Consider the following 15,837-nt stretch of genomic DNA (forward strand, 5'->3'; position numbering starts at 1 on the left):
TCCAGGTGCTGGAGAGGACCAATGAGATCCTGAAAGAGGAAGTATTTTGGAAACTCAGCTGTGCTTCTTTAAACACTTTGGTAGAGAGCCTGTGAGGCCAGGCTGGGGAGGGGACTTGCTAGGGGGACCGCCCTGCCCTCCAGGAGTTTTCAGCATGGACAAGAAGGCCCCCACACCATCACAGATAGGCCCAGGAACCCAAAAGTGCCAGGACATCCTGGAAGGCCCCAGGGATAGGAGGGGAGCTGAGGCTGGAAGGATGAGTGGGCAGAGAGCAGTCTGACTCTGCAGAAAGAGCAGTCCTGGAGGCAGTCGGAACACAGACTCAGCCCCAGAGTCCTGGCCTTCAGATCCCCACTGGTCACTGAGGAAGCTCCTCAAATAACCTCCAGGGATCTGAGGCCCAGGAGGGAGTGACCTGTTCAAGGGCACACGGCTGGGACCTGGTGGAAGCTTTCCATGACAGCCTGTGCAAAGGCCCTGGGGTGTGAGGGAGTGGGGAGAAGTGACAAGTGTGTCTCGGGGGCCGAGTCAGGTTGTGAGACCTTAGGGCTGCCCCCACCCTGGAAGCTGAACCCATGCAATGGTGACAGCACGATGTGAGCGGGTCCCAGCCAGAGATGAGGCTGGGGACAGAACTGCTCGGTCCCCGTGGGAAGCACACGTGCCGGGAACCCCATCCATCCCCCAGTGGCTCTCCTCCTCCGCCAGGGCTGGGGCGGGCAGGGAGGGAAGACTTTCTCTCTGGCTGGGGATGTGGGGCTGCCTCGCCCCTTGGGACTCTGCTTGGCCCCATCCCTCTGGACAAGCATTTGGAACAGGGTGGGGTGACTTCCTCCTGGAGATAAGGCCCAGGCAGGCGTCCATGGCAGCTGCTGCAAGGACAGCTGTGGACACAGAGCCTGGTTCCCTGAGCCTGGAGATGCTGCCATTTTCTGATGATAATTGAGCCTAAAGCCCCCAAAGATCCTAGGGGCTTAACCCACCTCAAAGACTGTGTGATGTTTTCAGACGAAATGCAGCTGGAAAGCCTGCAGCCTTTAAAAACAGCCCACAGTTCAGCAGGCTGCCCTGCTTTGCTGTGTTATGAGGCCTGACCTTGAGGGCAGCCGGGGCAGAGCCTTTGCTTGCAGATGGTACGTAGCTCATGTTTCTAACCTGTTTTGCTTTTTCGGGAAAAAATTAAAACGTTCACAGGTCACTCTTTCCCTCCCTGCCCTCATTAACAATAAAAAGTAGCTTTAGGGCATCTGATGGGGAAAACATAGCTTTTTTAAGGAGCTCTTCTGGGATATAACTCGCAGGCCACACAATTCACTCTTCTAAAGCACACAGTTGCATGGGTTTCAGCATATTGAGTCATGCAACCATCAATACAATGACTTTTAAAGCATTCCACCACTCCTAAAAGAAACCCTGGATTCTTAGCCATCACCTCCAACCCCTCCACCCCTGGCAACTACTGATCTGCTCTCAGTCTCTCTGCATTTCCTTTTGGACATTTCATATACATAGCATCACACAAGCTGCGGTCTTTTGTGTTTGGATTGGGCTTCCCTGGTGGCACAGACAGTAGAGAATCTGCCTTGCCATGCAGGACACCCGGGTTCAATCCCAGGGTTGGGCAGATCACTGGAGGAGGGAGTGGCTACCCACTCCAGTACTCTTGCCTGGAGAATTCCAAGGACAGAGGGGCCTGGCGGGCTACAGTCTACGGGTTGCAAACAGCACAACACGACTGAGAGATTAATTTCCTCTCCTTTTTTTTTGACCTGAGCATGATGCTTCCAAGGCTCATCCACGTTGCAGGCAGAGTCAGTGCTTCATCCCTTTTTACGGGCAAGAGATCCTATTCCATTCTGTGGACAGACTATGTTTGGCTTATCCATACATCTGCTGATGGAAATTTCGGTTTTTTCCACTTTCTAGAGGCTGTGAATACTGCTGCTACGAACATTTGTGTGCAAGTTTTTGTGTGAACCTAACTCTTCACTTCTCTTGGGTATATAAACAGAATTGCTGGATCATATAGTAACTCTACATCTAACTTTCTGGGTAACAGCCAGACTGGGAAACCATGAAGTATTATAACTTAAATGAAGCATTTATGAAAAACTCACTAACACTTGCGGAGCATTTACTCTGGTCAGGCTGTCAGAATGTTGCCGTTATTTCAGCCCCACGACAAGCTCGCTTGGCGCGTACTGCTTCCGTCCCCACTGTGCAGGGCAGGAAGCTGGGAATCAGAGACGCTGAGTCACTGAGTAGGGGGCCCAGCTGCTAAGTGTGGAGCAGGGATATGAACCAGGTTGTGGTCCCTTCCCTCCTGAAGACCTGGGACAGGCGGCCTGCTTCCAGTGTCAGGAGGACTGGGCTTCTTTTTTAGCCAGAGATGTTCTCATTTTGAAGAACTAACAACCCAAAGACCACTTTCTAATTCCTCCTCCTGGGAACTGATCAGAGGCCGGGTCACGATGCTGTGTGGCCGTAACTGACTCACTCGTCCTTCACCTTAACGGTCCACCTGGCTCAGCCCTGGGAAAGGCCTGCCGGCTCGAATCCCTGCTCCAAACCAGCATCCCTGCGGAGAACAGAACCCAACCAGGCCTTTTTCCTTACAGCAGCCCCGACACATGACGGCACGTGAGCCAACTTTCCCAGCTTGCCTGCCGAACTGAAAGCAGTCGTTCTCGGCCCTGAGCTGAGCAGAATCCCGGGGGCCATAAAACCCCAAGTGACTAAACAACCTAAGTGTCCACCAACACATGAACGGATAAAGAAGATACAGTACATATACACACAATGGAATACTACTTGGCCATAAAAAAGAAGGAAATAATGCCATTTGCAGCGCATGGATGGACCTAGAGATTATCATACTGAGTGAAGTGAGTCAGCCAGAGAAACACCATACGATATCACTTATATGTGGACTCTAAAATATGATACAAATGAACTTATCTATGAAACAGAAACAGAGAAGAGACAAGGGGGACGAGGGAGGGATGAATTGGGAGTCTGGGGTTAGCAGATGCAAACTATTGTATATAGTCTGGACAAACAACAAGGTCCTACTATAGCACAAGAAACTATATTCAGCATTTGCGCGTCACCCTTCGGCCTGAGTAGACCAAGACCATGCTACGTGGGCTGGGTGCACAGCTGGGGGACTGGGCTGGAGAGGAAACATAGTAAATTGGGAAGAGGACAGACAGGACAGCCTGGGCGCTTGAACCAGCGTAGGGAGGGTTGACGACTGCAAGACCCGAGCAGCATCATCCTTTATACCAGAAAGCTGGCGAGCACTATGGGGAAAAAACAAATCAAGAAGAAAGTGGAAAAGGTGCTAGAAGAAGAGGAAGAATATGTGGTGGAAAAAGTTCTAGACCGTCGAGTGGTAAAGGGCAAAGTGGAGTATCTCCTAAAGTGGAAGGGGTTCTCAGATGAGGATAACACACGGGATCCAGAAGAGAACCTGATTGCCCTGACCTCATTGCTGAGTTTCTGCAGTCACAGAAAACAGCACACGAGACAGATAAATCAGAGGGAGGCAAGCACAAAGCTGATTCTGATTCGGAAGATAAGGGGGAGGAGAGCAAACCAAAGAAGAAGAAAGAACAGTCAGAGAAGCCACAAGGCTTTGCCCGGGGTTTGGAACCAGAGCGGATTATTGGAGCTATGGACTCCAGTGGAGAACTCATGTTCCTAATGAAACGGAAGAACTCTGATGAGGCTGATCCGGTCCCTGCCAAGGAAGCAAGGTCAAGTGCCAGCAGGCTGTCATATCCTTCTATGAGGAAGGGCCGACGTGGCATTCTTACCCCTCAGAGGATGATGACAAAAAAGATGGTAAGAATTAACTTTCTTGAATACCAGCCCCTGTCACATCTGACTGGGTTTCAAGTGGGGAAAGAAGGTGTTCTCCTTGTCTTGATGCCATAAAGGTGGCTCGAGATGTCCTTTGAAGAGCCAGGATAGTTTGTGTGCCCTACAGCAGCCCAAGGGCTTCAAAGCTGCACACCCATCCGGTGGAGGGGAAGGAGGGTCAGTGTTTCAAGGCAACCCGTTCTGAACTTTGCTTAAAAAAAAAAAAGCAAAGGGCCTTCTATGAAGGACAAAAAGTAGAACGGGATGTGGGAGAGCAAGAGATACTGTAGATCTTCAAAGAGCATCTCCACAACCCACACAGCCTTCTTCCCAATGGTGTTAACTCTGCATTTTTACAGCATAGCACGTGTGTAAGCTAAGCTAAGTCACTTCAGTCGTGTCCGACTCTGTGTGACCCCATAGATGGCAGCCCACCAGGCTGTGTCGTCCCTGGGATTCTCCAGGCAAGAACATTGGAGTGGGTTGCCATTTCCTTCTCCAAAGCATGAAAGTGAAAAGTGAAAGTGAAGTCGCTCAGTCGTATCAGACTCTTAGCAATCCCATGGATTGCAGCCTACCAGGCTCCTCCATCCATGGGGTTTTCCAGGCAAGAGTACTGGAGTGGGGTGCCAATGCCTTCTCCAAGCATGTGTGTAGTTTTGGGCTATTACTGGTGTATTATTTGGGGTGGGTGGGGTGGGGTGGGAAAGAAGGGAGATGGGTTAGGATCATTTTTGTTAAAATTTGGGGAAACAGTGAAACAAAGGAAAGAACAACTAATGATGATTGGGTTCTGTGTCCAGAATATTGTATCCTTTCAAAAATGTCACTGGCAACCTAAATGAGGACTGTGAGAGGCTGTTTAAAAGCTGTGAATGCCTGAAACTTAGAAGCCAAGGTATTCCCTGCCTGAGCGTAATGCTGTTCCCAACAAAGGAATAAGAAGCTACCAAAGGTGCCATTTGGGGGATGGAAACTGGTTGAGGAGGAAAAGTCTTATTGGAGTGTGTACACAGGCAGATCACTCTGTCTTAGAGGTGCTATTCATGAAACTGACAAGAAGACCCTTTCTTTTCCTATTGTGAAGTTACAAATATCAGCTTCTCCATCCAAGCCACTGGGGAAGTATTTAGGGAAGGGCAGAGAGTGGTATAGGAAGTGAGTTAGTAGGGAAAGACGAGGGCTGGTGCTCATAGGGTGGAAAACTCTTGGAGCCTCTGCTTTTTGAACTCTGAAACCATCGGTGGCAGGGTTCAGGCACTGACAGCACAAGTTCAAGAGCTGAATGATTTCAAAAGCCCTGATCTCAGGAGAAGATAAATTTTCATACTGGGGCAGTGGTTCACTTTAAAACAAATTTTTAATCCTAAGAATTAACTAAAATCCAAAACGCTGTCTTGAGTCATGAGATCCATCAGTTGTTGACATCGTCTTGATCTGCATCTAGAACTCTATTGTAATTTTTAGGCGTGTGTTAGGTTTTTGTGAAAACTTTCATTTAAATGTAAACTTCATATCAACACTGTCAGTTTTTTGTCTTAATAAAACTATATACATTTATTAAAAAAAAAAAAAGAAACTATATTCAACATCCTGTGATAAACCAGAATGGAAAAGAAAATGAAAAAGAATATGTATGTGTAACTGAGTCACTCTACTGTGCAGCAGAAATTAACACAACATTGTAAATCAAGCATATTTCAATAAAATAAACTGAAAAAAACCCGCTGGGCCTAACCCTCTGAGAGTCTGAGCCTATGGGTCTGGGGTGGGGCTGAGAGTCGGCAAGCTCCCGGGCGAGGCTGACGCTCCAGGTCACTAAGAAGCCAGGTGTATCAGGGCTGGGCCACAAGGCCTGCACAAGGTGTGAAGCGCTTCTGTCTCTACTTGGGCAAGCCTGCCCGTGAGGGATGAGGCCCCTGCTGCACTTGGGACCTTTGTATCCTTGGGCGTTGTTCCTTCAGTTGGAAGGAAGAAGGGCTGTCTAGACGGGTGGGCAGTAGTTTCACAACTTATCAAGGTACCCACTCGGACCCCTGCCTTTGTATTTGTAAACTGATCCCTGGTGCTCTGCTGCCCCCCAGTGGCGGGCAATTCTGCACCACCTCCTTTGGGAGGTGCCCCTCGATTGCTGACTGTAGGCAGGGGTGCCTGCTCCCTGACCCAGAACCAGGGTCCTCATACTTGGTTTTCCTTGGGAACTGATCTGTTGTCAGTCATTTACACTTTAGTAAGAGTAAGTTCAAGTCCTTGCACTTCGTTCCAGCAGAGAGTGCCACCTGAACTCCAAAGCTCATACTGGAGGATAGGAATGCTTTGCCGCTGGCTTTAAGTTTTATGTACCCGAGAAGGGCAGGTAGGGTCCTTCCGAGAACAGAGGGCAGCTGTCTCCTCTGACCCTGGAAGGTAGGAGAAGCTGGCCGTGGCCCTGCTCCCAGCTCTGGGAGCTCCAAGCTGGAGGGGCGGGTGTGCACTTTGCATCTGCCTTGAGAGACAGACACCAGCCAAGGCCACAGACACCAGCGGGGGCTCAGATAGGCTACAAGCTTTCCTACCTTCATTACTGGCCAGTGAGGAAACTGGAAGACACTTGAGTGGTTGGCCCTGGAATTCTATGGACCCAGAACTCAGGGAGGCAAGAGCTAAAGGGGGTGTGAGGTGACCCGCACATCGATGACACTTAAAACTCTTAGAAGGTGGGTCTAAGAGGAGGGAAGAGGCCCAGGGCTGGGCATAAACGGAGAAGGACAGGAGCTGGCAGGAGAGGCCAGGGAGGGTGAGGAACCGCGAGGGGTGAGGACTGTAAGTGTTGACTGACAGATGCCAGATGGAAGTGTGCGGTCTCAGAAAAACGCGCCGTTTGATCAGCCACTTTGCTGGCTGTGGGGCAAAGCCTGACTGCTTGGAGACAGGGCCAGGGATCCAGCCTGCGGCTCCGTCCTGGGGGGTGGACTTGAACTCGGGCATCTTCCCTGTCCTTCTGCTTGAAGGCCAATTTTGAAGGATGTGGCCACAAGTCAAAGAATGTCTGGGGCCACCAGGAGCTGGAAGGACCCTCCCCTGGATCCTCCCAAGAGAGCTGACCCTGCCCACACCTTGATTTTGGACTTTTGGCCTCCAGACTGTGGGAGAATATATGTTTGCTGATTTAAGTCACCCAGTTTGGGTAATTTGCTATGGCAGCCCTAGGAAACTAATATGACATGGTATCAATGTATCCATATGTGTGTGGATGCTAAATTGCTCCAGGCTTGTCCATCCCTTTGTGACCCTATGGATTGTACCCCGCCAGGCTCCTCTGTCCACAGGATTCTCCAGGTAAGAATACTGGAGTGGGTTGCCATGCCCTCCTCAGGGGATCCCCTCGACCCAGGGGTCTAACCCACAACTCTTCCGTCTCCTGCATTCTTTACCAATAGAGCCACCTGAGAAGCCCTTTTATCTCTATACGTACATAGATACAAAATAGCCTCTCGTGTGTGTGTGTGTGTGTGTGTGTGTGTGTGTGTATAAAACGTATCATGTAATGAGAGTTTACTATCTCCACCAGTGCTTTTCAAAGTGTGGTCCAAGGAACCCCTGTACGGTCTGGATACCTCATCAAACATGAAGATTCCTCCCAGACCTCCAGGATCAGGCTCTCAGGCGTGGCCCCCAGCTGGCTATTTTATGACAGCTTCCAGGTAATTCGGAAGGACCTGGAGGCCTGGGACCCCCAGTGGCCCCTGGATGCGGTCATGAGGGTGGCCTGAGGGCAGTGGGAGGAGATTCCTCACCGAGGGCCCGGGAATGCATCCAAGGAGAGCAGGAGGGACAAGGACAGGCTGTTCTGTGGATGGGAGGTGGCCGGCGTCCCTGCCTCGAGGCTGGTGTGTGTTGTGGGCCCAGAGGTTTGGGGTCACGAGGACCCAGCCCCTCCCCCACTGCAGCTGCCTGCAGGAGGAGCCAGGAGCACAAAGGCTGTTTGACGTGGCCTCCTGATGTTTCGGCAGCTGCTCCGTGTCAGGCTGCTCCAGGAATTCCAGGGCCCAGGAAAGAGGTCGGGGCTGACATCCCAGGAGCAGCTGGTGGGATGGCCACAGGCCCATCTGGAAGGTTCGAGGCCTCAGGGAACACTTATGTGACGGGCTTAAAGGGAAAGTTTGGAAGTTAGCTTAGGGGCTGAGGACAAAGGAGCTCCCCATACAGTGGGCTGAGGGTCCGGGAAGCCCCTTCAGTCCAGTGCCTGCCACGAGGACCCTCTCTCATCCCTCAGGCCCCCCACAGCCCCCACGGGCTCCATGCTGTCAGGGAAGGAAGGACAGAGGGGTGTGTGTAACCTCCCCTTTTGCCCTGTCAGCCTGGCAGAGGGCTGCACACAGTAGGCGCTCACGAGAGTTTGCTGAGTGAACGCGTGCACACATGGACAGTTTCTGCTCTGGGGAGGGGGCGGTTTCTCGGGGGGGTGGTCTCTGACCAGCAGCTCAGCACCCCCTGAGAGATTAGTAGAAATGCAGTTTCCTGGGGCCCCCCAGATCTCTTAAATCAGAAACTCAGAAGGTGGGTGACAAGCTGTGTAATCATCAGGGGTCCTGCTGCCCCCGGCGTGGAACTACTGTGCAGTGTGGTGATGGTCACCCCGGCTGAGTGCCAGATCGCCCTCAGAGCTCACCACACAAAACCAAGGCCAAGCTCTCCACAGACTGGCTGAGCAGAGTCCCTGGAGGGGCCAGGCACACTGGATCACAGGATCCAGTGATCCTCTGGGGCAGCCAGGCTGGGACCCACACAGAGCCTGTGAAGTGACACGGATCCAAATTTGGATTCAAATCCTGGCCCCGCCTCTTGACAGCTGAGAGACTTGGGGCAACCAAGTGAACGGCCCCCGCCTCAATGTCTTGGTAAGAACACAGGGGACGGTGAGGACAGGACCTTTCCCGCAGGCGTCAGGGAGGCGACTGTGTTTGCTTCTGTCTCGCGTTTCCAGCGGCACCGGGTACACAGTGCCTAGGAAGCGGCAGTGACAGCGGTACTGTCCCACTATCATTGTTGCCACTGGTATTACTTCGCAGCCACGCGTTCCGGGAAACAGACTCACTCAGAAGGACGATGCAGAGGGTGGGGTGCAGTTATTACACCAGCGGCCCAAGGCAGAGTCTCCTCTTAGCCAAGGACCCTGACCCGTTTTTCTGAAAACCTTATATACCCTAAGTGTATGTGCCAAACCCACCTCCCCACATTCCCTGAAACTAGTCTGAACAAAGGAAAAGAAAGATACAATCAAAGCCTAGGTAGTTAACAGGGGACAATTATCAGTAGGCCGGTGGTCATACCCCAATAAGCATAATAGAATTTATGATTCTCTTCGGTTACACAGATAATTAGGGTATTCTTTTAGGCAAGAGACAGTCTAGGTACGAGTCCTGGGGCTCTTCCGTGCAGGGGGCCTGGTTTTCCAGTTGGTATGTCGTTTCCATAGATACTGGGCATAGAGCTCAAAGTCCACCGTCCAGCCCAAGGTGGAGTCCTGCTTTCAAGATGGAGCCTGTTCTGTCTGTTTCCTCCTTCATTCCCCACTCCTGATGCTCTTAACTCATAGTATGAGCACCATTCATAGGGATATATTGCACCCTGACTCTCCGACCTCTAATTTGGGAGAACGTCATCAACCTTTGGGTTACAAAGTTCATAATGCATTGTAAAATAAAGGGTCCACAAAGCAGAACTATCAAGGCAGCTATAACAATGGGAAATACAGTTTTCCACCAATCACCCTTCACCCAAGATAGGACCGAAGTCCAACAAGGAAGATTATCATCAGACATAAATTTTACCTGACCTTTCGTGACAGCTAGGGTGGCTGATATATAGCCAGATAAATCAGGAATACAGACATAACATTCAACTTTAATCATAGCACAGGTCCCTGTTTGTACTGAAACTCTGGTTAGTCTCAAGATGATACCAGCAAGTCCTTGTAGCAGCAATTGATTGCAGAGCTTCCCCTCTGTTTCTTCTTTAAGATGATCTTGGTTTCACGGGGCTCAGTGGCGGCCTGTTGTGTAGTCCACTCGGCGTCCTCCGGGTCTGCGTGGTATGCTCTCCTCACCGTCATGTGGTGGATCCACACCTGCAACTTTAACTGCAGTAGGGCTGGTCAGAACAACAGTATATGGACCCTTCCAGTGTGGGGCCAAGGAGTCGTGTTTCCAGGCTTTGACCACACCTGATCCCTGGGCACAAATTTGTGAATCTGTTCCCCAAGGGGGGATGGCGCCCTTTCTTGTACAAACTTAGTTACCTGATTTATCACCTGGTAAGGTGTTCCTTACCCAGTTGTTCCATCTGCTGTGAAATCTCATCTCCCCTTACCTGAGGCAAATTTGTTGGCACCTGTTTTATTATGGGAGGGGGCCTCCCATATACAATTTTGTATGGAGAAGAGCCTTGGGACTGTGGCGTCATCCTGAGTCTGAGCAGAGCTGTTGGAAACAAGTCCACCCAGGAAGAGTCAGTCTCTTATGATCCACTTGGAGACTGTCGCTTTAAGTGTCCAGTTGGTTCCTTCCACCATCCCAGGACTCGGGGGCCTATATGTTGTATGTAATTTCCACTTGATGTTTAAAGTGCTGCTTACTTGCTATACTAAATCAGTTACGAAAGCCGATCCAGTGCCGGTAGGAAATCCAAATCTGGGAACTACCTCCCTAAGCAGACACCAGGCTACTGCTGATGCTCTTTCAGTCCGGGTAGGAAAAGCTGCTACCCATCCCGAGAAAGTACATATTATGACCAGCAAGTAATGGTAGTGTCGGTGAGGTTTCATTTCAGTGAAGTCCACTTCCAGGTGTTCAAAGGGCAGCGTGCCTTTTACCTGAGTCCCTGGAGGTTTCTGTCTGTGCCGAGAGGCAGCATTGACCTGTGAGCAGGCGGGGGGCCTGGTTTTCCAGTTGGTATGTCGTTTCCATAGACACTGGGCATAGAGCTCAAAGTCCACAGTCCGGCCCAAGGTGCAGTCCTGCTTTCAAGATGGAGCCTGTTCTGTTTCCTCCTTCATTCCCACCATGATTATGATCACTACTATTACTACTGCTATCATTACCTCCTACCATCACTATTATTACCGTAACTACAAAAGACTCTGATGCTGGGAGGGATTGGGGGCAAGAGGAGAAGGGGACGACAGAGGATGAGATGGCTGGATGGCATCACTGACTCCATGGACGTGAGTCTGAGTGAACTCCAGGAGTTGGTGATAGACAGGGAGGCCTGGCGTGCTGCGATTCACGGGGTCACAAAGAGTCGGACACGACTGAGTGACTGAACTGAACTGAACCATTATCACTGCTATTAATCCCTTGGTCAGGAAGATCCCCTGGAGGAGTAAATGGTAACCCACTCCAGTATTCTTGCCTGGAGAATCTCTTGGACAGAGGAGCCTGGTGGGCTACAGTCCATGGGGTCGCAAAGAGTCAGAGATACTGAAGCAACTTAGCACGCATTGTTACTATTATTACTATTAATATTATTGTCACTGTTATGATAACCATTGTGTTACTATCATTACTAGTCTTTTTATCATTGCTAGTATTAATGGTAATACCATAACTATTACTACTACATTGCTACTACAATTTCTATTTTGACTACGGTTAGTACTATCACTGTTAGTATTCCAGCTACTATGACTGTTATTGCTCTGCTACTATTTTGTCAAGGCAGAAGCACTCTGTCCTCCACACTTCTTCAAGGAGGGACAACCACCTCTCGCGCAGGCTGAGATTTGGACTTTTGGAACAGGAACCTGACTAAAAACCCGACACTCTGCAGAACCAAAGGGGTCAGGGTCCTCCCAGGTCTCCAGTGCTGCAGTGCCAGGCTGTGCCCGGCGGGGAGGGAAGCCCTTTGGAAATCAACGGCTGGAGGCTGCAGGGACCTGGAGTGCAGCCCCTCCCGACATCTGCATCTGGGGGTTAATCTCCAGGAATGGAGTCACAATCTTCCCCAGACAGTCAGGGGTCCCCCTGCGCCAGACTCAATCCTGCAGGCTCATGTTTTAAAGCGTTTCAACCTTTTGTCGTTCCTGAGCAAACAGACTGGATTTACTGGGAAGGCTGCTTCCAAGGGGCTCTTCCTGACCCAAATCCTATCTTCCTGGGGCCAGATGTGAAACAAAACAGAGCAGCTGTCCGGCCTTTTGAAGCCAGGGAAGGGAACACTTCATTTTTTTTTTTAATATAAATTTATTTATTTAATTGGAGGCTAATTACTTTACAATATTCTATTGGTTTTGCCATACATCAACATGAATCCGCCACGGGTGTACACGTGCTCCCCATCCTGAACCCCCCTCCCACATCCCTCCCCATACCATCCCTCTGGGTCATCCCAGTGCACCAGCCCCAAGCATCCTGTATCCTGCATCGAGCCTGGACTGGCGTTTTGTTTCACATATGATATTATACATGTTTCAATGCCAGTCTCCCAAATCATCCCACCCTAGCCTTCTCCCACAGAGTCCAAAAGACTGTTCTAGACTTCTGTGTCTCTTTTGCTGTCTCGCATACAGGGTTATCATTACCATCTTTCTAAATTCCATATATATGTGTTAGTACAGTACTCTTGCCTGGAAAATCCATGGATGGAGGAGCCTGGTAGGCTGCAGTCCATGGGGTCGCTAAGAGTCAGACATGACTGAGCGACTTTACTTTAGCTTTTTACTTTCATGCATTGGAGAAGGAAATGGCAACCCACTTCAGTGTTCTTGCCTGGAGAATCCCAGGGACAGGGGAGCCTGGTGGGCTGCCGTCTATGGGGTCGCACAGAGTTGGACACGACTGAAGCGACTTAGCAGCAGCAGCAGCATACTGTATTGGTGTTTTTCTTTCTGGCTTACTTCACTCTGTATGACAGGCTCCAGTTTCATCCACCTTATTAGAACTGATTCAAATGTATTCTTTTTAATGGCTGAGTAATACTCAACTGCGGGAAGATGTTGAGCGCATGCAGCTAGTTTGCTTTACAAGTTTTCTTTGGGAGAACAGGAGAAAACATGACATTGACCTTACAGAAGAAAACGGCAACGAGCTTATAACATTCGGAGCGCTACACACCTGGATTCAACAAATGGAGCAAGAACTGCTTTCAGAGGAAATGGGGGCTGAGCCTGGCTGGCAGATCCTGATGGAAACAGAGAGGTTAAGCTATGCAGAGCCAGCTACGGGAACTTTTCTGCTCTGACCAGCTAGACTTATTCTCTGGGAAAAAATGAAACACTACCTCCATCAGAGGCTGGACTGTCCTAGAACTGATGAAATACACATCCCTTTTCATGTGTGGTTTTCCCTAATTATTGTATTAGTACATGGTCATTAACAATTATTTGGGAAACAGAAAAGCAGAAAGTCGAGAATCCTGTGTGCAGAGAAAACCTCTGTTAATCTTCGGTGAATTTCCTTTCAGTCTTTTTTTCCATACATTTAAAAACAAGGACAATATTGTACTGTAAGCTACGTTTTGTACTTTTTAAGTTTATGATGACAAAGAGTTTTATTTCCCCCTCTCACATGAGTTACCTGGACGAGCAGACACCGCCTGGCCCAATTCTCTAAGCCGGACACCTGGAGGCAACTGTGACTCTGACTTCTCCTTCTGCCCAAACCTGTGAACCCGAGTCCTGTCAGGATGGTCCGTTCAGTATCTCTCAACCCATCCACCTTTCTCCATCCCCTCAGCCCAGAGAGTGGGAAGCACTTCAGAAATATTTGGCTGAGGCCTCTCACCAGGGGTGGGCGACAGCCTCCTCCCTGGCTCCCACCCTCAACTCCAACAAGCTGTTCTCCACAATGTCGGCAGAACACACTTTCAAAATGCAAATCTGATCACCATCACCCCCTGATTAAAACCTCAACTGCTGTAGCCAATTGCTCTTAGGATAAACACCGGACTCCTTCTCCAGGAAGCCTCCCTGACTGCACACACAAGCACTCCCACTTCATAGCACCACGTAACCCCGCCACCGACTGCCATTCTCACGGGTGTCAATGGGCCCACCATCCGGCCTCCCTGAATCATGGCGCCCTGGGAAGCTCCCTATCGTCAGTGCTCAGCCAAGAGCAAGCACTCTGAGAATACATCTGCGTTAGATGAGTGAAAGCAATCCATCAACACAGTACTAGAGCAGCCTTATCATTCACGTCGTGTTTCAGGGTATGTGATCACCCAGTGCAGCACATCTCTGTATGGCCACAAAATTTTGGCATGGCCATCTTAAATGCTGAGGATGCCATGACACTCCAATGTCATTATTCAGGGGGGAGATCTGGTTCTCAGTCTACAGAATTTCTAGGGAAATAGCCCAGCAAAAATAACTCAGTTTGTCTCAGGGACTGGTCTCCAGTCCCTGAAAATCCTGTTAGTTATCTGCATCCTTGCCTCCTGGGCATGGATGGAGGGATGTCCCCTCTCCTGGAGTCAGGAGATGCAGTGGTCCTTTGACCACGCTAATCACTGAGGACCATTATCAGTGACGGAGCCTCCTGGGGCCGTTTTGAAAGGCAGCTTGCCCAGGTAAGCTGAGGCCACAGGTCCAGCCTAAACACAGAAGCCGCTGGAATCTTTCCAGGTGCCAGCCTCTTAAATCCCTCTCCCCAACTGTACTTTGGGGTTAGGTCCCTGAAGCCCCTGCAGCAGACACACCAAGAGGCCACCGTGGGGTGAATGTGGAGTCTGAGACCCATCCCTGCTGACACCTTAGGAGTTTCCTACTGTTTCCTAAGGTTTGCCATCCCTGTCTTCTTGGTTAAAATAATGATTTTCTTCCAAGGGCAGGTGGTTAAGTCTGTGACTCACTTTTGGCAAAGCAACGAGGGGAAAAACCACCACACAGTCTGGAAGGAGTGGAGCCGGCCAGAGAAGGAGACTGGACCTCATTCCTCGGTATCTGGGCCACAGAGGGAGAAAATGAGGTGTTTCAGTCTCAAAACGACCGTCATTCTGATCAACACCACCGCTGTCCTTATAAAGCCGTCCAACCCTGAGCCAAGGCTGCAGCACCACTGGTGCCGGTGTTTTAGGGACAAGACGGAGGCCCAGACTCGAGACATCAGGCTTCTAAGCGGCAGGGCTATGCATCTGGCTCCTTACCTGGGCATCTGGTCTGCGGTGCTCTCCCGCTCCCCGGACATCCCGGCAGCTCTGGCAGGTAGAAGGCTGAGAAGTTGAGAGGGCAGGTTGAGTGGCCCGATTTTCCCCTTGGAGTGATCTCTCCAATTTCATTATCAGGGGAGAAACCTGGCTCTTAAGATTATGGAATTCTGGGGAAATAGCTCCGCAATAAGTAGAGACTGGAGACAGTGGTGCCTGAAAATCCTGCTGGTTATCTACATCCTGGCCTCCTGGGAATGGAAGAGGCAGCCCCTACCCCAGATGTCCCCCCTCCTAGAGCTGTCTCCGGTTCCCATAGATGCCACCCTTCTCACTTACAGGAAGGTGGGGCAGTGAGGATCCCAGGGCCAGCATGTCCCAGCCATGGCACCTGTTTTGGGGCAAGTTAATTACACACCTGGAGCCTCAGTTTTCCCACCTGTAAAATGGGCTCAGGACACCTAACTCACAGACTTGCTGGGAAGCATTTTGCCCCTTCTCCTCTCCTAGCTTTTTCCTCTTCCTTTGGATCTTGGTGTAAACTATCTCCACCTAGAAGCCTTCCTGCTCCCACCCTGCTCCAGACTACTGGGTCCCTGAGCCCCTCTCCTCCCACCCTCCTCCCCTTGTAATTCCTGTCCTGTGTCTGTTGCTTCCCTGAAGGTGGGGGCAGGGTCTCTCTCACTGACCCACCAGGGTCAGCGCTAGAGCCCAGCATGTAGTGAGTGGATGCTTCTGGCATCTCTCGAGCTAGGAGGAGGAGGATAAGGACATCCAAACCATCCGAGGAATGGGCCACCCACTTGAGCAGGACAGTCTCCAGTGCCCTGGCGGGGGGGGGGCGGA

General features: G+C 50.6%; 1 pseudogene; it reads left to right on the forward strand.

Annotated features, from left to right (window-relative positions):
• Nucleotides 1-3,074: 3,074 nt before the first annotated feature.
• On the forward strand, nt 3,075-3,872 carry LOC102286176 (chromobox protein homolog 1 pseudogene; annotated as a pseudogene).
• The last annotated feature ends 11,965 nt before the right edge of the window (nt 3,873-15,837 follow it).

The sequence above is a fragment of the Bos mutus genome, chromosome 18, assembly GCF_027580195.1.
Source record: "Bos mutus isolate GX-2022 chromosome 18, NWIPB_WYAK_1.1, whole genome shotgun sequence".
In the NCBI taxonomy this organism is placed as follows: domain Eukaryota; kingdom Metazoa; phylum Chordata; class Mammalia; order Artiodactyla; family Bovidae; genus Bos; species Bos mutus.